At 25.1% G+C, this 27,249-nt stretch overlaps 1 protein-coding gene across 2 annotated transcripts in view; it reads left to right on the top strand.

Moving 5' to 3' along the window:
• The window catches only part of LOC134834920 (ecdysone receptor), a 113,279-nt gene that overhangs the window by 17,769 nt on the left and 68,261 nt on the right, over nucleotides 1–27,249 (top strand). The window contains exons 2-3 of one of the 2 annotated variants that reach the window (XM_063849999.1): nucleotides 5,191–5,238; nucleotides 18,441–18,512. The gene's annotated coding sequence lies outside the window, so the exon portion shown is untranslated. The remainder of the gene's footprint in view (nucleotides 1–5,190; nucleotides 5,239–18,440; nucleotides 18,513–27,249) is intronic. The other variant, XM_063849847.1, reaches the window with a different exon arrangement.

The following is a 27,249-nucleotide window of genomic DNA, read 5'->3' as shown; positions in this document are numbered from 1 at the left end:
TGAACTATAAATGTTTCGAGAAGTGTACCAATGAACTTTTTTACGTAAATAAACCGGTAACACTTAGAATTCGTTGGCGGTAGCGCGCCATGGCGTTATAAATTTAGAATTTTTTTCCCTTTCGAAGTTTTTTTTTTATCTTGAAATTGTTAATTTTTTTTTTAAAATTAATTTATAATAATATTTAAATTAAAATTTTTAAATTTTTACTCAAAAAAAAAAATAAATATATAAAATGATAAAAAAATAAAATAATAAAAAAAATTAAAAAGCGCGAAGATTTTCTTAAAGTAATTTAGTAAAATAATAATAATAATAATATAAAAAATTGATAAATTTTTTAATAAATAATTAAAAAAAATAAATTTTTAAATAAAAAAAAAACTAAAAATATATAAAAAATTAAAAAAAAATTATTGTCAAAAAAATATTTAAATTTAATTAATTTTTTTTCATTGTCAAAATTGTAATAAATTATTAAATTTTTTATAAAAAAAATTTAAAAATATTTGAAAAAAATAATTAATGATTTAATATTAATAAATAAATTTTTTTAATTTTTAATTAAATATTTTAATGATAAGAATATTTAAAATTTTTGATAAAAAATTTAACTTATAAAAATAAAAAAAACCGCGAAAGGGTAAAAAAATTTTTTAAAATTTGAATTGCCTTGCCAAATAAAACAGTAACTGTCTGTCAAACATTTTTTGTTTATTTTTTAAAGTGAAATATTATGTTTCAAGTAATAAATAATTTTAGCAAATAATAATTGATTTACAATCAACTCAAAAAAATTCTTTGAAAAAAGAAAAATAAATAAAAAAAAGTAATGAATCATAACCAGGTTGAAAAATCCATTAAAGATTCTTTGACTTATTGCATTTTAACTTTTATTACCAACTCACCTGTTTCAATGATTTTACGATTGAATAAACAATATAAATCAAACACTTCATTCACAGAACGACGACAGCGAAAGTTTAATAGCTAATTGTTTTATCACAATTTTTTTATGATCATCACTTCTATTACGATTTATTATTTACGATCATGACAATTTTCTTTCTTTGTTATTATTTTAATTAGTTTCGTGCTTTCATCGAAGGATACTCGTTCAAATATAAATCTAGGCCGCAGAGAAATGACCTTGTTATGGAGAATTATTAGAAAAAGTGAACGAAGAAATTACAACATGCAATTATTATGCATTATTAATTTTTTGTCATTAAAAAATTGTAACACGAGAAAGATCCCATTTTAAAAAAATAATACAACGGAATGCTTTTAAAGGAATTACTTAAAATAAAAAAAATATTCCCGTTTTTTCATGCTAAAAAAATTGAAGCTGAGTTGAATAAAATTATAATAATCATTATAATAATCAACCGATATGGCGTCGTTCAAGGGATGGATAACAAGATACTTTAACTACTGGCAATAAACTAAGTAATCGCCATAAAAATAATAATAATAATCGTGTTTGCCACAAGACAAGATTAAGGATTCCTTAAGCGCAAGGATCCAACTTTGAAATTGATATTTTTTTACGATTTCAGTGACCTTCATTTGACCTTTCTTCTGCATTTTTCTCGCAAGCTCTTTTTTAAATATTTTTTATTTTTTTTTCTGCTGATATGCATGAAGATTGAAGAGAAGAGTAGCGCCATAAAAATGATCCAGACAAACAAAATAAAAAACAAAAAAAATATATATATTGTGTATCATTAGCAATAGTGACCTTTCTCAACACAAAATGCATTTTGCTCGCATTCTGAAAAAAAGCAAGCAATATTTACTTTCTTCATTACATTTTTTCTGGTATTTGTACAAATGTTCAATATGGGACTGACTGCATGCCAGTAATGGAAAAAATAAACGAAAAAAGGAATAAATGTGAAATAAAGAGAACAGTTGTATTTTGTTGTCTTGTGTGTTTGTGTGTGGGGGTAATAAAAATGTTTATTTTGTCTGTTAGAGAGAGAAGAAAAAAGGAACGTAATCATGAAAAACAAGCTGATCAATGTTTATTTATATTTTGTTTATTTCAGTATTTTTTTCAGTAATGGACTTGTTGCACTCTTTGTTTAAAATATTTTTTTAATAAAACAAAAAGTATATTTTGGGATGATCATTAAATGGTAATTTTATCCAAAGATGAGCAAAAATATATTTTTTTGTGTATTATTACAGGTTTTATTGCTTATTGTGTAACAAGACTTATAAATATTTAAGAAATTTGTTGGAATTTAATTTTTTCATAAAAAAATAAATTATTTTAAAAAATTATAATTAATTTAAAAATATTCTTCGAATATTATTTTAAATAAAACAATTAAAAAATTTAAAACAAAATCAATTTATATAAAATAAAAAATTTCTATTAATTTTTATAAAAATACGAAATATTAAAAAATATTAATTAAATAACATTATTAGGTATTTATGAAAAAAAATATTTTTTTCATTAATTAAATAATAAAATAAATATTAGGTAAAAAATTTAATAAAAAAATATTATTTTAAAATAATTTTTATCATAATTGCTATAATAAATTTTTTAAATGATTTGTAAAATTAAAACATTTTAAAATTATATTATTTTAATACAAAAAAATTTTTAAAATTAATTTGCTATTTTTTTTTAATTGAAACTGTTATAGTATAGAATATTTTATGAAAATTTATTTTATTATTTTTATTTTAAATATTTTTTTTGTCAAAATAATAAAAAAAAATATTACGTAAAAAAATCTATCGAGAATAAATTTTTTGTCATACCCTCATTTTTCTCATCCACACATAATTTATTTAATATTATTATTATTTAATCAAACAGAAATTTCATAATAATTATTTTGTTGCGTTCTACTTTCTATCTATCCGTCATTATAACACAATAAATTGATAACACATAAAAACCATCGAAGCAACCACACCGCGATCTACATAAACATCACTCATTACCGCTGATTATTATTGATGACACAAACACACACACTGACGGGCGTTCACGTTCTTTTTTTTTGTTTATATTTATAACTACAATTATGCTTTTTGTTAATTTTTTTTCTGAAGAACAATCGCGCAACAATGTAACCGATTGTATCGACAAAAACCAACATTTTACACACTTTTATGACTATTAATAACGTGTAATGGCATGTAAAAAGTGATCTCAAGGTTAATATTAATTTTTTTCATAAATATTGGATTTTACGTGAAAAAAAGGTTGATAAACTTCGATGCTGGTTTGATGATGATGAACGGTCTGTGGTTAGATTTTTCCTTTAAAATCAATTTTATTAAAAAAAAAATTTAAAAAAAATCGGAAATATGTTTTTTTTTGTAATTCAAGATTTGACACAGAAATATTTTCACGTTTGATGACGATGATGACAACAACGCGCGCAAATTGTGTGTAATGAGTCCAAAATTATCACATACACGCCGAAAAAAAATTTACATAAACGTTGCCGACTTTGTCTCGCGTGCTTTTGTCTTTTTACTTGATGAGTGAATTTCTTGATGGATTGATGGCGCAAACGAAATAAAAGATCAATGAATATTTAAAATCGGCTGAGTAGGTGGCATTTTTCTCGAGTTTCTCCAATACTTGACATTTTTTGAAAGCAAATCTTGCAACAAAAAAAGTCATCTGTCATAATTTTTTTTTTTTTTGTTTTGCTAAAACAATTCAAGTTCGTTAAACTTCGCACAGAGTTTCGTCACTTTCGTCATTAAGCACAAACAATGACACACAAAAAAAAGATAAAAGAGGTAGCCAGACGAAGTAGCTGCGAAGTTTATGGCAAACATGCAGCAGCTAACATCGCGCACACTTGTCATTATAATGGTTCAGGGTCATATTCGTTTTTATTTTATTTTTTTTACGTGAGTTTTTTTAGCTATTTTTTGTGTTTAGTAGATATTTTGAGCAAATAACATTTTGAATACAAATAAATGTGAATAATTGTAAAATTAAATAAGATGACGTTTAGTTTATTTTTTGTCAATTAGATTTTTTTGAGAGAATTCTATTGAATTGCGGTTCTGAGTCATTTTTAGGTGTTCCGTGAGATGATTTATTGCAAAAAGTGTTGAAATTTTTGTTCTTCGCTGAATAATTATTTTCTGTTGCATTTTTATTCACAAAAATTCTTTTACTTGTTTTTTTTTTAAATTCACAAAACAGAAGCAAAGTCTAAAGATCAAGCTAATTATTCATTTTTTATTTAAACTTATATAAAAATTTCAAGAATTAAGATTTTTTTTATATTTTTTATTTTATTCAAAATAACAATTCAAAAATTTTTCAAAATTTATTTATTTATTTTTTTTTATTAATTTTTCTTTGCCAAAATTACATAAAATCCTCAATAATAATTTTTAAAATAATTATTTTTTTTAAAATATTGCATTTTTTGTTTTAATATTTTTTAAATTAAAAATTAAAATATTTAAAAAAAATAAAGAATTATTTCAACAGTATTTTTCTATTTTTTTTTAAGAATTTAGTTTTTTCAAAATAATTTTTTAAATTAATTTTTTAATTAAAATTTGAATTAAATTTTTGAAAAACGTTCTGCAAATCTACAATAAAATATCAAATTCTATTCATTATATCACGATAAAATCCCAATAAAAATAAATCCCCATTCCAATGACGACGGATATGTGTTGCCAATGTTACATTAAACTAATTACCACAGATAATTAAATCAAACCAAGAAGAAGACCTAATTCGATTCTTGCTTATCTAACACATGTACATGTCTCTTTGCATCTAAGAATAAATCGCATATGAGAAAAAAAAATAACTTACAATTTTTTTCTGCACTCTGCACGAGGAAATGAGGAACCCGTTGACGGACAGGAATTAAATTAAATAAATTGAATTTTCTTCCAGTTAATTTTTTTCTTGACTTGCAGTTTGCTCTAATAACATAAATAAAACTAACAATGTTTCGTCGATGTCTCGTAGTTCTTGTGTGTCACAATAATGTATCAGTAATTTATTTACGTTACTTTAATTGATTGGAGAATATAATGGGAGGGAAATTTATGTGGGCACGGATTTTTCCTCCTTTTTGCTTTCGTGTAATTAAATGATGAGAAATTGTCCTATTTTCTTGCTTGGAAATTAATTGAAAACTAATTAAATTCTTTTTTTTTCTTGTTTATTTTTAGGAGACAGAAAATAATTTTGATAAATTTAGAAAATCATCAAAATCAAAGGTAAGATTTTTTTTATTTAAAATTAATTTTTTTATTTAATAATTTAAAAAAAATAAAATAAAATTTTAAAAAATTATTTATTTAAAAAAAATTTTTTTAATAAATTAATTTTAAGAATTTATTTTTTTAAATTAAATTTAAAATTTATTTTTTAATTAATTATTAAAAAAAAAATAAATTTTTAAAATTAAAATATTTTAAAAAATTATTTTTTAATAAATTAATTTTTTAAAAAATTAAATTTTTAAAATAAAATAATTATTTTTTAATCAATTAATTTTAAAAAAATTTTAAATTAAAAAAAAATTAAAGTTAAAAAAATATCTTTGTAGAAAAATCAAGAAAAAAAGTATTACAGAGTGAAAAATGCTCCATTTAACCTTGAATTGCATGCCATGCATTTCTACATCATTCTACGATAACGACACAAAAGTAAAGAAAATGGCTTTTAAAAAACCTGATTTTTCTGTGCTATTCGTTTCCTATTTAAGCCCAACAGCGTTCTCTCCGTACCTACTTGATTAGCGAGCAATCCACACACACGAACGCAAAAATATTTCCTTTCCACTCTTTATCTTCCCATATTATTCACTTATATACTTTCAACTCGTTTGTCGTAAGTTACATCTCGCAACATTTTTTTTTTTGCAGAATTATCAATTTTCCATACAACTTCTTCTCTTTGTATAAAAATTTATGTGCACACTCAAGGTACGTCATACCTTAGAGATATTCTTTCAAGTTCTCTGTCGTGGCTGCTGCTGCTGCTCCGCTTGTGATCGTCGTACAAATGCAGATAACAGGTTTTATAATAATATTCTCTTGGCCTATTCTACTTTTTAGTTTTTAGTGTTAGTATGTTAAACTGCTGCTGCATGCTCTGCGTTGCGAAAAAAATGCATCATCTGCGATAAATTTCAATTCAAATGAATTTCGGGGAATTTTTTATAAAAAAAAGTCAATTTTCAAATAAATAACACTTTTCAAAGTCATAAATTACGGATTGAGACGTAATTTTTTTGAGCAGCAACAAAAAAAAAGTTATTGAGAAATAATTCACCCACCGATGGTTCATTTATCATTTTGATTCGTTTCTGAGCTCACCAAATGCGGAGATTCTTTTAATTCTTGCTACAAAGTAAAATAATCACACACCTACCTTCGAAATATCAGATCTCGATTATGAGCTATTTATCATTTTGAGACTGTCCGATTTTTCTTCACTTTTTGGATGCGATTCTCTCACGTGTATTGGTTTGCAATAATTTATTTAATAAATATTTTTTTTAAAATAAATAAAAAATTATTATGAATTATTTAGATTGAGTGCAAAGTTATAATTTTTTGCTCCATAAGAACGAATTTTGAACAAAAATAAATTAAATACAATTTATTTATTTTATTCATTTTTTTGTTTTAGGATGATTTAATTTAAAAAAATCTTTCAATTTTCATCCTATTTTTATTATTTTATTTAAAAAAAAATATAATTTTTTTTAATTAAATAAATAAATAAAATATTAAAAATAATTTTTTTAATTATTTAAAACAAAATTTTTTTTATAAAATTTTAGTTTTATTTTTTTAAAATTTAAAAATGTTTTATTTTTGAAAAAAAAATTTTTTTAAAGAAAATTAATTAAAAATTCGAAAATGTTAATTCAAAAAATTAAATATTTTTTTTTATAAAATTAATCATTAATAAAAATATTTAATTTGAAATTTTAATTTTAATATTTTTGTTAATTATTAATAATATAAAAAATTATATATAAATTTTAAAATTAATAATTAATAAATTATACAAAAAAAATTATTAAAAATTTAAAAAATATTTGGACAAAAAAATTATAAAAAATTTGCTTCAAAATTATTTTTTCGTGAATTTTTAGCGAATTCAACTTCAAACAAGTAAAGGTCAGAACAAATCAATTTAAAACGGTGATCAATTATAAATCTGCATAACACAGTGAGAGACGCCCGTCACGCCGATCAGCATGTAATTTCTGCACTCAGCATTTTTCTTAAATTTATTTCTTTTATTTTTATTTGGAGTGAGATCATGATCCAATCCCATTAACGTTAATTTTTTTCTTAATGAATGAATTTAATGAATGTGCGCTCTCACAAATTTAGTCATGACAACTTTTCGAAACGCTCATATTTATTAATAAAATGTTGATAAATTGTCGCGAAAGGAAATCTTTTCCAATTATCGTTGAATGAACTACGCGACAACTGAACCAACATATGGTCCGCATGATGAGTGACCGGATGAAAAATTCTAAAATTAAACGTTAATTCGCGTTTACTGACCCACTCTGATATGAAATATTGTGTCTGAAGAATTGTCGCACTTTAAATTCTAAGAAAATGTATCATCAGGACGAAACGAGCCCACGCGAATGTCTGTTGCCTGCTCCATTTATTTTTATTTTTGGCTTGTTGAAATTTCAACTCGTTTATTATCAACAAGATCATTGATGTGCATTTTTGTGTCGTGTTGAATAATAAAAAATAATGGATGGGTGTCGTTGAGAACGAAAAAAATAACAAATATTTTTTTGAAAAGAAAAAAAAATGAAAAATTAAGAAAAATGGAACAAATGTTGTGCACCAATTTCGTCGTTTACACCTTTGAGTTGTGCGCTAAAAGACACGACGAAATTCGTCTGATGTTTATTTTCTTTCAAAAATTGTTGTGTGTGCGTTGTTTTATATTTGCGAACATCTGTTTTGAGCCGCTCATCGATTCAATGCCAAAAATGTGATTTTTTTTTGTTATTTTTATAATAATGAAATAATCTAAATAATGAGATGAGCGGATGCAATGCCCTCAGTTAATTACACATGTAAGATTTTTATTATTTTTAGAAGAGGGAGAAAATGCATTTTTGATGAGTTTTAAGGCGATTTACGATTCGTCTAAATTTTTTACAAAATTATTTATAAATATTTTATTTTCATACATAATAAAATATTTTGATCAATAAATTATAAAAAAAAATTTGTAATAAAAAAAATAAACAAAAATTATCATTTTAATTTTCTTTTATTTAATATTCTTTTAATTTGTGTTTTCAATTTTATTAATTTTTTTAATTTATTTATTGAAAAAATTATTTAATTTTTTATTTTATTAAATTTTTAAATCTATCCATAAAAAATTATTTTATTTTTTTTTAATTTAACTTAACATAGTTTAATGTTTGAAGTTTAAAAAAATTTTAAATTGAATTAAATTATTAAATTAAAAAAATAAAAAAAAAATATTTTTGTAAAATTCAAACTTTAAGTAATCCCTTTATTATGTTATATTTCTCCCTCAGGATCATAAAATGCACTAACGTTCGAAAAAAAAACTTTCTCAATTACAATTTGTTTGTTTTAATTTTGTGCAAAATTCGCAACCATGTTTCAATGTTACGAAAATCTCGAAAATACTTTCAACCTGATGAATCTCATCAACGGCAATGATGATGATGCAACCCATTAAATTGAAACAACAACAGAACATGTGAATGCACTGCATTTGCCATGCACTCTTTATGTAAATATAAACAGACAATAAAAGGTCTTTAGTCTTTCTGTATAGATCTGCAACTTTTCGCATTATATGCTTTGATAAACACCCCCGTACTTTGTACTCGTTTTGTGTTTGCTCAGAAATCCGTAATAAAGCCTCGGGATAGATTAAGTCGAAACTAAACTCACAAAAATTACTTTTCATATAAAATGTCAAGAGAAGCAGCTTTTGTCTGTAATCAAAAATATAAACCTTATTAAAGTATGAGAGATTTGTTTCGTTTGATATCACACACACAGAGTTAATACTCTTTTAACTAGATGTAAGTAAACAACTCACTTCACATCTTTCGAGCTTGCTACCAAGAAAAACTATAAATCGAGAAAATGCAAAAGGATGCACTTTTTTTCGCTCTGCTGCTCTGTCTGAGTGAAAGATATATGCTTGGTGTTGGTAGACAAGACACACAGAGTAAATATTATACTTTTAAATCAAATATTTTTCAATTGACTTAACTTGTTGGCATTAGAGGGATTTTATAAACCACTTTTACGAACATATGGCAAAAAAAAATAAAAATAAAGAAAAACAGAAGATAAGAAAATTTGTTTTTCATATTAATTACATCTCACACTCGTGTATGCGAAATGTGTCAAAAGTCTAAATTATAAAAGGATTACGTGACAAACAACTGCAACAGATTACAGAGATTTTCAGTTTGTCAAGTGTGTTGCCAAAGTAATTACATTGAAAGGATTCCTCTTTAATGTCATCGCACGTCATAATTTCGTCCTTCGACAAAAGTTTGTCAATACATCCAAATCTAAAAGCTTTTCTCCAAAACATGTATATTTAAATAAATTTAAACTCAAAAGAGGCAAATATTTAATGCAAATAAATTTTATCAGTGGAAAATCATGTTAAACCGTAAATAAATGTTTCAAAAAGTTTATTGACATTTATTGATAAGAAACCGACGTTTTGTTTGCTTTCAATGCCTTCGAGTGTGTGAAAAACGTTATTGAGCTGTCTGTCGCTCACTCAAATATACGTTAAAGGAATATTTTAAAAACTTTAATCGAACACGACATTCAATATTCTTGAGTAAATATACTTTTTTCGAAACTTTTAGTGTTTCTTGCATCAGATAAACTTTCGTTTTGTGTGTCGATTTTCATGTAATTCGTTAGGTTCGTTACTTGATTAGAAAAGAAATGCAAAAAGACATGAAGGTGCAACACTAATAATTGCATTAGAATGTTTGTTTCAGACACTTTATCTTCAGTAGTTACTTGAAAAAGTCGTTAATGAGATTAAAGCTTTGTCGCTTTGGATGATGAGACGTTTGAAAAGTTTAGCTCATATGAAATGCACAAGAGGTTTCCATTACATAAGTTGGAATTAGATAATCATAATGATGAAATTTTATGGGGAAATGAGGGGCATTGACTTCGAGTCTTTTTTTTAATTTTAGGCTGTTTTCGGTATTCGTTGAAAAATTTTCCTGTAAAAATCGGAGGTCATTAAATTTTTTTGATAATTTTGATGTTTTTGAGGATACTTACTTAATCTTCAAAGAGTTAAAGTTCTTCAAAAATCTGAAAAAAAAAATCTATAGCAAATTTTTCCTTTAAAATTCAACTTTGAAAAATTAAGACCTTGAAAACTTACCTCAAAAATTTCCCAAAACGTGACTTTTCCCGAAAATTCCTTCCTCATAAAATTCGATTCTTAAATATTGTTACAATTTCTCCACAAATAACAGGAAAAATAGAGCAATAAATCACAAAATACCAATGGAATTTCCTCCATCCATTTCCATTTCCCATTTTATATTTTGCACCAATTAAACATTCTCGTCTTGACATTGTAGAATTCTGCAAAAAAATAAATAAATATTCGCATTAAATAAATATATTTTCACTAACCTTTAAAGTGAAAGCGTTTATTTTTCTCGTTTCGCTCACACACATTTTTCATCTCATGTGCATTTCTTTGCATCATTTCATCACACTTACGTTCCTAATAGAAATAAACTGTGGCGTTTTTCAGAAATTTCTCACTTTTCTCCACGGCTTTCGTGAAAATTCTTCATTTTGTGCATGATCGAGTCCCGCACACATAATCCCGCATCACGATAAATATCCATCATGCAGAAAATTACTCATCATAAAATGCGAACACGAGCTGCTCAATTTTTTTTTGTTCCTTCATGCAACATTTTAACGCGAGATTTGTCAATAAAATCTGGCATTCAGTCAAATTTCGCCAGTTTTTGGATAGTTGACAAAATGCAAGAATGAATGAATCGAATTTTTTCACCCTCGAGCATTTTACTCGAGAAATTTTTCGTGATTGTTATTATTACCAATTTGCGACAAAAAAAAATGAATCAGACAAGAATTTTCGTCGTTATTCATTTTGTCTGGCATTCTTTGCTACTGCGTTTCTTCTTCACTTTTGTTCGTATTCTAGCGTGAGATGTAATAATTTACGCACAATTACTCCGCCTTACCTTGTCGAGCCGACAGACGATGATTGTTTTGGCTGCGTCGTTACCTAATTACACGCAAGACGTACAAATATCAATGATTTCGCTAATTAGGACGAGAAAACGTGTCAGAAGTGTTACACATTTTTTTCTTGTTACTTGAAGATGTGCTTCCAAAATAATTGTTAAAAAAATCTTTTCTTGGAAATCGCCAATCAATTAACGAACAATGAAGATTTTTTCGATGTTACTTCACATGAACATTCGTTTTTTTTTGTTGAATTTCACTTTTAATATTTATTTGGCAAGCAATTGTTAGAATGTTGTGCCAATTGTAATCAACTCAAAATCGTTTCGAAGCTTGCGATTAGACTCGGTCAGAGGTTAGGAGTTGATGTGAGGTGAAACTATGCATGATCGCTGATTTTGTATTGAGGAACGTTGCGTAAGAAATTGGCGTTGAAATTGTCCGTCAGTTTTACCTGAAACGAATGGAAAATGAAATTTATTTAGAAATTGCTTTAAATTTGTTAAAAAAAAATAAAAAAAAATGACTAAAAATTATTAATTTTTTTTATAAACAAAATTTGTTGAAAATGAAACAAAACAAAAAATTTGGAAAATGGAAAATTTGTTGAAAATGGAACTCGAGAACGGAAAATCCGCTCAAACCGAATAGACTTGAAAGTTCTTCGTATTCCAATTTGTTATTTTTAATATTAATTGAGACACACACACTCGCGGCGTCGTCGATTGATTGCATTTGATAATCGATCAATGAACTTTCGATTCATTTATAAAATTGTTTATTTATTGTATATGATATGATGATTTATTATTCCACATACACAATTGTTCAATCGCCGATATTGTTGTTGTTTGATTCGACAAATGTCGTGTCTTTTTTTTGATGAATTAATTAACTGCACACGATATTGCATGTGAGTTTGATAACATTTGCTATATATTGAGTTATCAGTTTTTAAACATTTTTCATTAATTTTTTTTTATTAATAAAATTTTTTAAAATGGGGTTAGATGAAATTTTAAAATTTTTCAATGTCATAAATGGTCGCCGCATCACAAAATTTAACGACGTACGTGATTTAACGATAATTTTTCGCTTTTATAGTTCTCTGGAGAACACTAACACTCGGATTTAATGGATCTTGACAACAACAAGGGAGAAATTTTACTGCTAATAATTGATAAAGTGACTCATAACTTTTAATATTGATGAGAGCTTTTTAAAGTTAAACATTTTTTTTTCTCGAATAATTGAATTAAGTACATTCGGGTTAAAAAAAATAAAATATTTATTTTCACTCATCAAGGCAACAACAACAACAGAACGGTGGTAATTTGATCTACATAATGCCTTGCTACAATTTCAAAAAGAATGAAAGAAAAGAACAGACAGAAAATCCCATAAAAATATATAGCGCACTTGCATTTTGTTCGTATTTCTTGCAACAACACTTGCTCTACCCCAACAAAAAATGTGTTTTGCTTGCACAAAGGCAGTTTTTTCGGTATTACATAAAAAAGTTCAGACAAAAGAATTCAATGGGTTTAGCAGTAAATAAAAGCGCGTTTTATGATTTTTTTAAAATTTTTGTAATAAAACGAAAGATTTTTTGTTAAAAAATAATTTTTAAAATTTTTAAATTGTAAATATTAAATAAAAAATTATTTTAAAAGTTAAAAATAAAAAATAAATTTAAAATAATAAAAATTTTATTTAATTTTTAAAAATACTTTAATATAATATTTAATTTAATTAGTTAAAATTTTATTTTTATTTATAAATAAGCAATTTTTACATAAAATTAATTCTTATTAATTACTTAAAAATAATAAACTAAGTGAATTTAGAACAAATTCAAATATTAAAAATTAAAAAAAAAACAATTAATAAAAATTATTTAATTCGTTTCAATTTTAATTTTTTTTATTTTAGTAAAATTTGTTATTTTATGTATTTTTAAATTTAATATAATTTTAAAATAAAAATAAAAAATTTATTAAAAATTTAAAAAAATTAAAACTGAAACGAATTAAATTTATTTATTAATTAAAATATTTATACTTGTTTTAATTTTAATTAGTTTATTATTTTAAAATAATAATTAATGAAAAATTAATTTAATGTAAAAATTGTTAATTTATAAAGTGAAATAAAATTTTAAATTAAAAAAAATATTCTAATATATTAAAATATTTTTAAATTAATAGGTAAATTAAATGCAAAATTTTTGAAAATAAATTTTTAACTAATTAATTTAAATATTGTATTAAAGTATTTTTAAAAATTAAATTAAATTTTAAATATTTTTTTAATTAATTTTTTGGAACAGACAGACTCAAAAACTCTTAAAAAAAATTTTTCAATAAAAAAAAATTTCCTAAAAAAGCACAAAATGTAATCAGAAAAAGGAGGACAATATTGCCATTTGTTTGAATTGAATTGAACACAGGCTTATTATTATTACCCTTCGCATGTGTAAGTTAGCAACGGCATCCAAAATAATGCAATATAATTGAAATTGAACGAAAAAAAAGACGAAGTGTGAAGACAACTAGATGTTTCGTTATTTTATTTTTTTCTCTTCTTTACTCGTCGACTACGTCGCATATACACTGTGAGTCACAATAAAATAAACAAAATATAAAAATAAAGTGCAATGTTTACTTTTCAGCTCACACTTTATTGGTATTGCATGCCGTTTAAAAGTTTCATTTACTTATCGTGTAAACAAGTAGCGATGTGTTCATGGCCTGGTCTGGTCAGAATCAAGTTCAATTATGTTCGTTCGTTATTTTTTTTTTTGTTAATGTAATTAACATTTAATTTAATTTTTTTTTTTTTGAGAAAATCTCATGTCGTTCAATCACTTAGAGTTTAGAGTTTTCCCCATGAGAAAATTTTCGTTGGTAATTTGTGCATGCCAGACACGTCTGCACTTTTCATTTATTATCCTGATGCGCCAGAGCAACAAGAGAGCAGAAAATAATAAAACGTTTAATGGCAGAACCATTAAAACTTGAAAATATTTGTTGTGCTTGCAAGTGACATGCACTCAAAAAAGGCTGAAAACTTTTCTCGTCATCATCGCTGAAAATTACAAATTCATGAAGTAGCGAAATTTGTGTCCTCCTGAAATGACATCGACAGTAACTTGTCACGAAAGGTAAAAAAAAGGCACGATTTTCCAGATGAATGACATGAAAGTGCATCGATGTAACACAGTAGCACAGATTCGCTGCAAAAAAAAAACATTAATTTATCATTTACACCCATCACACAGTCAAAAATTCACAATTTTTCATGCCTGCCATGCATGCTTGCATTTTTATTATTTTAAGTAAATGGAACAACCATGACCTCTGTCAATTGGGAAAATGTTGAAATGTGCATGTAATAAAATAAAAATTGCATATACGACGAAACAAACGAAAAAAAAGAGAATTTTTTTAAACCCGTGCACATTACGACGACGACGACACGATGATGATTTTTATTGTATGCATATTCGTACAAACATATTTTTACAACATTCAGACAACGAGTTGGTAATAATAATAACAGCATGTGCATACTCATGCATAAAATAATATTTAAAGGCAAGTTGTTCTGACAGGCGAACATAAAAAACTTGTTCATTTCTTTAAAGTAAAAAAAAAATAAATAAATACGTACAGAGAGTCATAAAATGAATTTTTTTAGCATGTGAATTTTTTTTTTTTTGTTAGGGGTATGAGGAGTGTTTGAAGCCATAATAATACTAATAAAGAAGTGTAACTATTAACGATCGCGAAAAACAGCAACAAAACATTTTTTTGTAGTAATAAAAGTATTTTAATAATTTTTACTGCACATTAAAATGCATTTAAATGGGAGTGTTTGTTCTAACGAGATATTGACACTTTGTTATGCGTGTTACGTTTTTATAAATTTTTTTTTGTTCATTCAAAAATTTTGTTCAGTTTAAGCCACTTTTTAATTTTTATTCATTTTGAGAAATTTTTAAATTTTTGTTCATTTTGAGCAACTTTCTTTAAAAAATTTTATTAATTTTCTAATTAATTAATTTTTTTTAAATTTTCTTTCAATTTGAGAAATTTTAAAATTTTTATTCATTTTGACAATTTTTAATTTTTTTTAAATTTTGAGCAACTTTCTTTAAATTTTTTGTTAAAATGACGTTACTTTAACGAAAAATTCCATTCATGAAGTTTTACGATGTTGGTCAACATCTAAATTAATGTCTTCCTCGCATGTTTGTCGCATTCTTCCGCTGACTAGACTCCATCGTTGCACCCTTTTTTCCGCTCATTGTGACATTTATTCTTGAACTCTTATTTTCATTGCTACCGTGCCGCAAAAAAAAATTTCACAAAAATTCCGAAAAACACGCAATTCTACCTCGCCTCATATGTATAAACTTTTCGTGCATTGCACCCATTATTGTTATTATTATTCTATTATTTATTATTAAATTATTATTAGGATGATGTTCGGAATCCGTACGCGACCTGACATGCACTATGCAATGCCACACATTCATTCGCCTTAATAATGTACACAAATAATAATGTTTCATTCAATTTATGGCCCATAGAATATGATTATGTTTATTTTAAAATTTTGTATATGCAAATTTTCGTGAACGACGAACGAACCAGACACAAATGAAATGAAATAAAATGAAATTATCGTGTAATAGAATTATTTCTATTTGCTCGTATGCTCGTCTTTGTTCTTGATTCGCAGAAAGGCGCGATTTTGAAGGCGCAATAAATGCATTTTTTCGCAATTATATCACCACTGATAAGATAACGAACGTATCTTATCAATCAGCTTTTGTGTCTCGCTGTTGGAAAGAGCAACCTCTTTTTCCGCACAAACAACTGAGCAAATAAATAATTAATCAACAAATAGTAAATGCAAAATTAGGTCAGTGTACTTACTAATTATTATTTATTGCAATAAGAGAGATGATAAGGTGCAACGCGATAATGATGCCTGACAAGTTAGTTGTGCAAAAAAGAGTGCTTTATGGCGAGATAAATGTCATCATTGTGTTTGTTTACCTGTCTGCGAAAGACACTTATTGCCTTTACAAACTGAAACATTGTTTGATTTTTGTCAGGAGGAGAGATATGATGATAATTTGTTGCGTAAACAGGAGAGAAAGCGTGGCCTTGGATTAATTGGAATTGCATTTATGAAATTTTTGAATATAATTTAATTTAAAACTTACCTGATTTTCCAAAATATTAAAAATTTCGTCAAATTATGATAAAAATTTAACGAATTTAAAGTCACGTGGTTAAAAATTTTGAATTGTGCATTGGGATAAAAATTTTAAATTCGCACTTGGTTAAAATTTTTTATGTAAATTGAACGTCAAATGAAACTTTAAAATTATATTTCCTTTTATTAGAGTTGATTTTTTCAGTAAAAACATGTTAAAATGCAAACTGGGACAAAAAAAATTAAAATTTTTAATTAATGAATTAATCGGAATAAAGTTCAAAGGGTTGAATTTTTACATACAAACCTAAAAAAAAATAATTAAAAAATTGTTTAAAGTAAATTGATTTGAGTAAAAATTTTTTAGAGTGTTCATTGGGTTAAAAATTAAAATGTACATTGGGTCAAAATTTTTAAATTTTCATTTAATTAAAATTTTTGATGTAAATTGAATACTTTGTTAAAATTTTTATTGGGTCTAAGTTTAAAATTTTTTTTTTTCACATTTTAGTTGATATTTTAGCTAAAAAAATATCTAAATGTAAACTGGGACAAAAATTTAAAAATTTTAATAGGTGAAAATTAGAAATAAAATTCAAAAGGTAAAAAGCTATAAAGATTCACCTAAAAAAAATAATTAAAAATGTTTCAGACATTAAAGTAAAAAATTAAAAAAAAATTAAAAATATTAAAAATTGAAGTTAAAAATTTTCAAATGTACAATGGGTCAAAAATTTAATATATGTATTGGGATAACATATTTGAATTTTTAATGAGAGTAAAATCATAATTTGCATTGGGTCAAATGTTTTAAATAATAATTCATCGAAATTTTTTAAATATGCTTCGGGCGAAAACTTAAAATGTGCATTAGGATAAGTCACGTGGTTAAAATTTTTCATTAATTAGTATTTTAAGTCATTCTTCCATCAAAATTTAATGAAAAGTTTTTTCTTGCGTGATTGAAATCGAAATTCAAGATAAGAATCGCTTACAATTTCGCTTGAATCCGTGAAATCCCATCTCGCATCATCATGTCATTTTCCAGAAAGAACGTGATCTGCGATAAATTGTAGTATTCGTTAATGAAGTTTTTTTTTCGCATTGAAATCCATGTCTAATGTCTCTCGCTTGTAACGTTACGTAAGCTACATTTCTTTGTATTCGACGAACAATTACGGGGTAAATGTCTGATTGTTTTTTTTTTCATTTGTCGACAATCGTGTACGAGTGAAACAAAGATTCCGCACAGATTGCATTTCATTTTGCCTGGATACGTGCAATTTTAATGTCAAATGCAAATAATGAAAGGTTGACTTGTAATGAAATTCGAGAGCGTTGATTACGTTATCAGCAGCAAGGCGTCTCCATGAATTTCAATGACCTTGCCATCTGATTTCGAATCTCATTTAAAGTCCTTGCTTGTCATAAAATTAATGTTCTCATCCTCCCTCGTTTTTCGTGTATTTGTGCTTTGGTTGAGATGAAAAACGGAATTGAATGCAATAAAAATTTTATCTGCTGCAGAAAAAATGGTCGTCATCTCGAAAAGCATGCAAAAGGACAAAATGTTAATGCAAAAATGCCTTTTTCATGTCGATCAAGTGCACGTCGAGCATGTAAATAACCCAGTTGAGCCATTATAAAATGGGAATGACTCGAAACTTTTGTGCTGCTGCTGATGTTTGCGACTGACGACTGTTGAAGTGAAAGTATTTTAATGAAAACTGTTTTTATTCTTTGTAGAATTTTATTACTTCAACCATTTACTTGCGAGAAACTTCTTCACTGCAAAATAAAAAAAAAAGAAATAAAGTTATTATTGTCAAACGTTGCTGAGTGGGTTCATGGTTGACTGACACATTTTTTTTTGCTGCACAAGAAATTTTCCTAAAATTTATATTTTTCGTTATTTTCTTTCGTTTCAGGTGAGAAAACACAAATAATGAGATAGCACATGGATCTCCTTTTTTTTCGGAATGAAATGAAAACATAAAATCGTAAGTTTTTTGCACTTATTATTCTTTTTAAAAAATTTTAAAAAGAAATGTGAACTTTGTGAGTAAATGCACTCTCGAGAAGCGTGATGACAAAAAAAAAAGTTGTTTGTGTGTCACTTTTTTTCTTTTCTTCAATTGTGATCGATTATCTTTTTAAAGAAAAAAAACAAAAAAAAAAATGAGTAAAAAGTTCTATTTTTGTTTATGACGCAATTTAGTCTTTCAAAAAAAGTGCGAATCGTGACAAGCAGAATCGATAGTTAATTGACCGAAAAGATGTTTTTGCGAAAATTAGTTCTTTATTGTAGGAGACAATTCATTAAATATTGAATTAAGTTGAGTGTATTTTGACATTTTTGTCAGTTAAATTATGACAAATGTATATTTTTAAATTTAATTCAATTAAAATTAAATTTAAAAAAAAAATAATTAAAATGTTGAAATAATTTAATTTATTAATTTTTTATTTAAATTTATTTTTAATTTTAAATTAAATTTAAATTAATTTTAATTCATTTTTTTATTTGTTTTTTTTTAAATTTATTTAAATTTAATTATTTTTTTATTTTTCTAAAAAAAAAAATATTTAAAATCTTAAATATTTCAAAAAAAAAAAAAAAGTAACAGCTGTCAATTTTAAAAATATTTATAAATAGTGAAATAATAAAATATTCGATTAAATATAAAATTTTTAAGAAACTATTTAATTTTTGGATTTATAGAAAATTTTAAAATTTATTTTTTTAATTAAAACAAATAATTTATAAAAATTTCGACATCTGTCAAATTTCGAACTTGATATTTTTCACCTATTTTATAAAAAAAAATTTTAAGTTTTAAAGACCAAAAATGTTTTTTTTTTAAATTAAATTAAATCATGAAAAAAATATTAATAAAATTATCAAAAGTCTTAATTTTATTAAAAATTTTGACAGCTGTCAAAAAAATTTTTTTCTGTCAAATTTCTTTAAAAAAATTTTTCAACAAAAAAAATGCGTGCTTCATCTAATTTTCTGTCAAAACCGAAAAAAATGTCGGTGACAAACGCTAATGACAAGGTTTTTTTCTGTGCCAAAGACCAGCACAATTATTTTTTTACTCGATGCATAAAAAAAACTTCATTTTCGACTATTTTCACGTGACACTGTTCATTGCCCTTGTCATGCCATGCCATCAGTTTCGTCGAATTTTTCGCATAAATTCGTTTAAAAAAAAGCAGCATAATTTTGGGTTTTCACCCCTATTTAAAGACCTTCTTCATCGTCAAACAACGGCAATGATTCGTGGTGCAAAATTGCATAAATTTCGAGTGTCATGTATGCTAATGGCTTCAATTGCAAGCAAGCATTGAACACGAAAAAAGCGTGCTTGTCATTCATTCATTTAATTCGTATTGTTTGGAAAGTGACGTAATTGCTAAAAAATAACAAAAATACGCCCCGGTCAAGGACTGAAAAAAGCATCGAAGTTCGTCTCTGTTTTAAAGTTCTTGATTTCATGGTGAAACACGAAATTTATAGCGAGAGACATTGAAACCCTTTTTGTTCCAATTTTTCGATGTTGCTTTGACAGTTTTACTATTTAGGGGTTATTTAAATGCAAATTGCACAAATTTTATTTTTGCAGAAATTTATTTACCGATTTTATGCAAAGCAGTAACGCGTGTCGTCATCGTCGTTGTCGTGTGAAAACAAAGAAACGAAACTAAACCAAACACTGACCTATCCCCAGTGAAAAGCTTTTGACTTGTCTTTGCATTGTCTCCTCGCTCGTATGTTGCACTTTTCGAGTTGTAAATTCGTTTCTTGCTTCTTCTGTTTTTTGTGTGTTTCGGATCAGTTGTCGCCATTTTATGGCTTCTTTTGTGTGTTTTTGCCGTTTGAATGTTTTTTTTTTTTTGAATGAGAGACACATTTATTTTGTGCCCTTTTTTCGACGTCTTTCTTACTTGACAATTTTTATGACGATGTTATTATCCATATCATTACAGTTTATCCATTCATAATCCTTTCGTATGTGTGTTTGTTTTTATGTGTATTCATCGTGAGAATTGCATGGCGCGTTTTTGTTTGTGCGATGGCAGAAATGTAGAAGAAATGTGTGGATATGAATGTTATTTCCGTTGCAAGTTTTGCAATTTTTATTTACGACAAATAGTGCGGAATTTGTTTTTTTGAATGAATGTTTTTAAATGGAAATGTACTCGAGTTGGATTTGGAGCAAAAAAATCGATATAATATAAAAATTTCTGTATGAAGAAATTTTTAAAGAAATTTGAAGAAATCTTAAAACTTTTTGATTAATTTATTTTCAGTTTTTATGTTTTATGAGAAAGAGTTATTTTAAAAATTTTTTTTTTTAATTTTTAATCAATTTTTTTTAATTCTGAATGATTTTATTTGAAAATTTGTTCAATAGAACTTAAAAATGCATAAAAAAAATTAAAATCAAAATTTCATTTTTTATAGAGCTAACTTTTCAGCTCATCGAAACTATGAAATCATTACGGATAAACTGAGAAAAATCTTCTTAGTTTTACTAAATTTCAGTTATATACAAAAACTTTCATATTTTTCGAAGGGCTGAAAAGTTAGCTCTATAAAAACTGAAATTTAGATTTCAATTTTTTTAAATACTTTTAAGTTTCTTTGAACAAAATTTATGTCTGAAACTACAAAACATCTAAAAACTTCAGGTTTTATTTTTTTAACAAAAAATTTAATAAAAATTTAAATTTTATCAAATTAAATACATTTTTGCATAACAAATCACAAAGCTAGGTCAGTAAAACGTAAATAATTGCATAAAAATTCTTACTTCTTTTCATCTCCGCAACAACTGCAAAAAATTTACAATTCTCTTTTGCGCTTTGCTTCAATTCCGTCATAAACAACAATAAGAGATCTGGTTTTTTGTGTTCTAGCTAAGCGCTATTAACTAAGCCACGAATCGTGCATAAATGCGAAAAATGAAAGTCATCCAGAAAATAAGTGATAACTAAATAAAGGCAAGAACACTCTCGTATCTCGACAACGTATCTCCAACACACACTCAGACACTCATGCAAAAGATATTTATTTATTTTTTTTCTGCTTACAACAAAAAATCTAGTTTTTCAACTTTGATGCAAGCCAGCAAGCAGCGAACGACAAGCAAAAAGGAGCTGCAGCATCCAAAAAGTACTTGATGCGACAAGATGTATGTACAATGCGATTTTATCTCAGATATCATCTCTCGTGTGTGTCGGTGTGTGTTTGGCGAATGGACAAACGAGACAGACAGCACAAGAGTTAAAACATGTGTACATGTTCTTCTTGTTATTACTGAAGTTCTCTCGTGTTCTTTTCTCGTATCTCGCAAAAATAATAAACTAAAATAAATGCCACAAACTATATTTATTCTTATTTGTATAAAATGTATGTTATTAGTATTCGTTTCTTTTCATCCTATATAAAAAACTTTTTTTTCTTTGCTTTTGTCACACACGCTATTCCAAGCGACGAAGCAAAGTGAATTTTTATTTTATAAGAAGCTACGAAGAATCGTCAGGCTTATCAACTTTATTTATTATTTTTACAGTCTCCTTCTTCTTAAATTCTCTTTAGTTTTTTATTCGGACAGAATTTGTTGTTGCTGGGTTTCCTCAAAAAGTATAATCAAAAAGTCAAGTCAAAAAGCTTCTTAAAAGTGATTCTTGCCTTCAAGCGATTTTTGTGCACATCTTATTATTATTATTTTTTTCTGCTAAGCATTGGCTGTGTGTGTTGGCGATGATGATTCTTAAGTCGTCTCGAGACAAACAGAAAAACCGGTCTTTAAACGGGTATGTGACGTCAAACGAGCATGCGTGTCTATAACCTATTTCTCTCTCTTTTTTTGATTGTTTTAATAAAAATAATTTTTAATTGTTTTATGTAAAAATTTTGATTTTTTCTAATATTAAAATAATATTTTTTAATATTTAATTTAAAACCTCAAATTTAAAAAAAATAAATAAAAAATAAAATATTATAAAAAAAAATATTTAAAAATATTATTTAAAAAAAAAAAAATATTAATATTATTTAGTTTTATTAATTTTATTATGATTTTTTTAAATTTTTTATTCAATTAATTTTAACTTAATTTTATTTTTAAATACGTTAAATTAAAATAAAAAAATAAATTAAAGAAAAAAAAATTAAAATCTTAAAAAAATTACAGCAAAAATTTTGAATTTTTTTAAAAGTAAATTAATTAAAATAATTTTTAAAAAGCTTGTATAATAATTTTAAAAAATGAAAAAAAAATAATAATTTTTATTTTAGTTTTTTAAAAATATTTATAAATTTTTTTATTTTGTTTTATCATTAATTTTTTTTTATTAATTTATTTTAAAAAATTAAGATTTTAATTGAATATTTCGATATTTTTTAAATTCTTTGAAAAAAAATTAAGTAAAATATTTAATTTTAACTTAAATTTTTATAAAAAAAAATAATTAATTTATAAAAATATTTTTTAATTAAATTTATTTAAAAAAAATTAAATGCTCATTAACTCAACTATTCTTTTAAAATAAATTTAAACCGAAACAAATTCTGCATGAAAAAAAATTAAAAAGCAAAAAATCTAAAACTCAACCAACCAACAGGAAGTTTTATTCTATACACAATACACACACATGCGTTTCACTTTTGACGTGCTCAAATAGTTTTTTTTTATTTGTCTTGTTGTACATTTATTATTATTATTTTATATGCGATTCACATCCATTTCAGCCGAAGCAATTTATGCAACGAATATGAATAGAATCTTTTGTATGTTCATTTTTGCAGTCATCGTTTAAATATAATTTTTATTTTGTACTTTTTGCAAATGCAGTTCATGTGCATTCTTGCATCCTTTTATTTAAATTTTAGTGCATTTCTGTCGCTGACGGATTTTTTTTCTGCTCTTTTTTGAATGGGAAGACATCAAAGACGATTCTGGCTAGAAAACCACTGCAATGGCGAGACATTGAGTTTATGAGAATGAGAAGCGCATACATAACATGTGTTAATTATTTGCATAAGTTCATGGGAAAGGTACACATTTCAAAGGCATTTGTTCACTTGTCGTGCACTACATGCCGGTTTTAATAATTTTTAAAGTAGTTAAAGTAGTTTGTAGATGAATTATGGGACAAGTTGAAGTTATTTTTGTATGATGAAAAGTTTTGCTGAAAACTTTTGGATGAAATTTGTATTCGATAAATCTTTTTTGACCTAATTTTTGGGAGCCATGAACTACTTTTATGGAATAAATGAAAAATATTGTAAAAAATTTGAAAAAAAAAAATGAAAATTTGCCGAAAAAAATTTTTCAAAGAATTTCAAGACTTTAAATTAAAATAAAAATAATTTTAAAAATCGTGAGAAAATAATTGTAGATTTTTTAAAAATATTTTCATGTCATTCATTTCAAGAGTTAAAATTTAAATTAAATTAAATCTCAATTTTTTATTTTCGAAATTAAAAAAATCAAAAAAATGATAAAAAAAAAATATTAAAAAAAAAATCGATAAAATTATAAAAAATAATTTTAATAAAAACAAAAAAAGTATTTTAAATTATTTTTTTTTTAATTCAAAATAATTATTTATTTTTATATATTTTTTAATTAATTAAATAAACTCGTCTAATCTAAGTTTTTTTAAAAATATTTTAAATAAAAAAAATTATAAATAATTATTAAAATAAAAAAAGCGGATATTAAATAAAAATTCAAACCTTTGTGAGTGTTCAATCATTTTTTTCTGTATCTCATATCAATTTCCTTCCATAAACTTGACGCCATTCACCAAAATAACATCTCACATTGCATAAATCTCCTTACATTACATTATAAACACTCGAGAAACATGTATCCGTAAACAATTTTCTTTCTCGTGTCTACTTTGCTAACATCAAAATTGTTATCGAAAACTTTTTTTCTGACACAAACCGACAAAAACATCGTGCACGAGCCTCGCCAACCTTCCTTCTTCTTCTTCATTTTTCTTATCACACCCACAAAATTGCCACCCTTTTTTCGTCTAAATAAGGAAAAAAAAGAGTATTTTTTGTGTATCGACCTGTTAATATTGATATTCATAAAAATTAACAACAACACAGACACATTCAATTCGTACTTGAGCCGTGAGAAAAAAAAATTGTGGAATTAATGCGAATGAAGAGTGTGATGAACTTTCACAACCTTGCCGCGCTGCCTATGCCTGCCGCAACACATAATGCCATAGGAAAAGACGACGCACATTGTTCGTGCACTAATAATCTATATAATGTTCGGGTATATCGAAAATGTTTTATGAGTCGACCAGACCCCGACACACAGCACACGAAAGCAACGCATTGCAATTGAAAAATTTTTCCATGCCATTTCTCGTCGTACATACGGAGAGCTCGTGCCACAGGGAGAGAGAAATCGCGTTTTAGATGCCTATTTTTGCCGCATTAAATATTCAAGTGTCTGCATTAATATTTTTTGGCAATGTTGTCGTGTCATGTACGGCGGAACATCTCTCTTCTTGTCGTTGTTGTTGTTGTTTTTGGTGCTCCGAACAGAACTAACATACATTTTGAAGCGTGTCTGGACAGATGGAATTTATTTAATCAGAATACAGCTTTCTCGACATTGTCATGATCAGAGATGGAATTAATTTTTTTTGAGCCTACCTAAAAAAAATCTAAATTTAATTATTTGTTATTTTGTCAAATTAATACTTATTATTTTTATAAATTAAAATAAAATTTAATTCAAAAAAAAAAAAAATAAATAAATAAATAAAAAATTTACGTTTTTAATATTTTTTTTTATAATTGAAAGTTTTTTTTTATTTTAGAAAATTTTTTAATTTTATGAAATTTAAACTAAACTTTGATTGAAATTTATTTTTTTTTTAATTAAATTAATTAATTAATTAAAATTTAGTTACAATTGCATAAAATTAAAAATATTTTGAAAGTAAAAAAAAAATTAAAAAAAAACTTTCTAAAATAAAAAAAACATAACTTTAAAAAAAGTTCTAAAAATAAAAATTAAAATTTTTACTTTTTTTTTGATGAAAATTTATTAAAAGAACCAAAATTAAAAAAAAATAATAAATAAATTCTAATGAAAATTTAATTTCAATCAAAAAATAAAATTTTTTCTTTTTAAAAAATTATTTAAAAATTCAAAAAAAAAATTTTTTTTTGATTTAGATTTATTGAAAATTTTGAAAAAAAATTTGTTGATTTTTTTCCGATTTTTAAAATTATTTTCTTCAAATAATTCTGAGGGCTTTTTAAATCTTTGAATAAAATCCGCCTCTGATTTCGATAAAAGGAAATGTTTGTCATCGGACATCATCAAGTGAGACAGGAAGGAAGCAAAAAAAAAACTTTTTTCCCTGATTTTTGTTCAATTGATTCAAAATTACTTGAAAAAGCAGAAAATTTTGATAAAAATTATTAAAATAAAAAAAAGAACTTCATAACACAATAAAACACTTTTCCGACATACGCCACAGCACGCAATAAATGGCACAGTAGAACGTACAATTTGCGGGGAGTGGAGCAGCAAACACACAAACGAGCGAAACAAGAGGAGAGGAGAAGAAATCGTCTCTACCTCCGCCTCCCACAAATGCGTAAAGTGGATCGATAGCAGACAGCATTGGGATGAGGCTAGACACTTTTTGGGTTTATGTACAAAAATTTTATGTGCACCACGTTTTTCCTCGAACCGTATGTACATACAACACCGAACTGGATACATAAACAATATTTTGATAAAAGATTTTCATCTTTCGTGTCTTTTTTCTGCTGTGCTGTGTGTGTCTGATGTGTATCCGAGTAGTTTATTTTTATTTTCAGTGAGTTATTGGTTTCTCGATTGTCCTTAGAGAGAATGAGAAAAGAGATAAACGGAATTTCGTAACAAAATATTCTGTAATAAAATCTGTTCATTGTTCGTTACCTGAAATGAAAGATTGACATGGATGGCGCCTTAATTGAAATTCGACACTTTCGTAATGAGATGGTGTTGTTGCCTTTGTTGTCATTTTTTATTGTTTGAGCCTTAATTGTTCTGGATTTTATTTTAAATAACTTTTAATGGAAATAATAACAAAAGATTAAAAGGTCATATTTTTCATTGAATTTTTTAAATAAATATAAAGTAAAGCTGATAAAATATATATAAAAAAAATAAATTTATTTTTGAAAATTTAATTCTTTAATAAGAAATAATTTTTTTTAATTAAATTTGAAAATAAAATTTTAATTAAAATTTATTTTAGAAATATTTTTTTAAATTTATTTAAAGAAATTTTATCCATTTTAAATATAAATGTTATTTTTTTAATTTTGGAATTTAATAAATATAAAACTATTTTGAAGATTTAAATTGAATATTATAATTAATTTTTTTAAAATTTTTTTTAAATAGTTTTTTTTATACAAATAATTAAAATATTTATATTTTTGAAAATTTTTAAAATTCATTTTCATTAATACAAAAATATAAATTATTAATAAATAATTATAATAAAAATATAAATTAAATAAATAACTATTAAAAAAATATAAAAAAAAACAATAATATTCAATTTAAATAATAGTTTAATAAAATATAAATTAAAAAATTGCAGCATTTTAAATTAAAATTTAATTGTAAAATAAATTTTTGATTAAAAAATTAAAATAATCAAAAAATTAAAATAATCAAAAAATAA

The sequence above is a fragment of the Culicoides brevitarsis genome, chromosome 1 (genome assembly GCF_036172545.1).
Source record: "Culicoides brevitarsis isolate CSIRO-B50_1 chromosome 1, AGI_CSIRO_Cbre_v1, whole genome shotgun sequence".
Classification (NCBI taxonomy): domain Eukaryota; kingdom Metazoa; phylum Arthropoda; class Insecta; order Diptera; family Ceratopogonidae; genus Culicoides; species Culicoides brevitarsis.
This window is presented reverse-complemented; position numbering and strand designations above follow the sequence as displayed.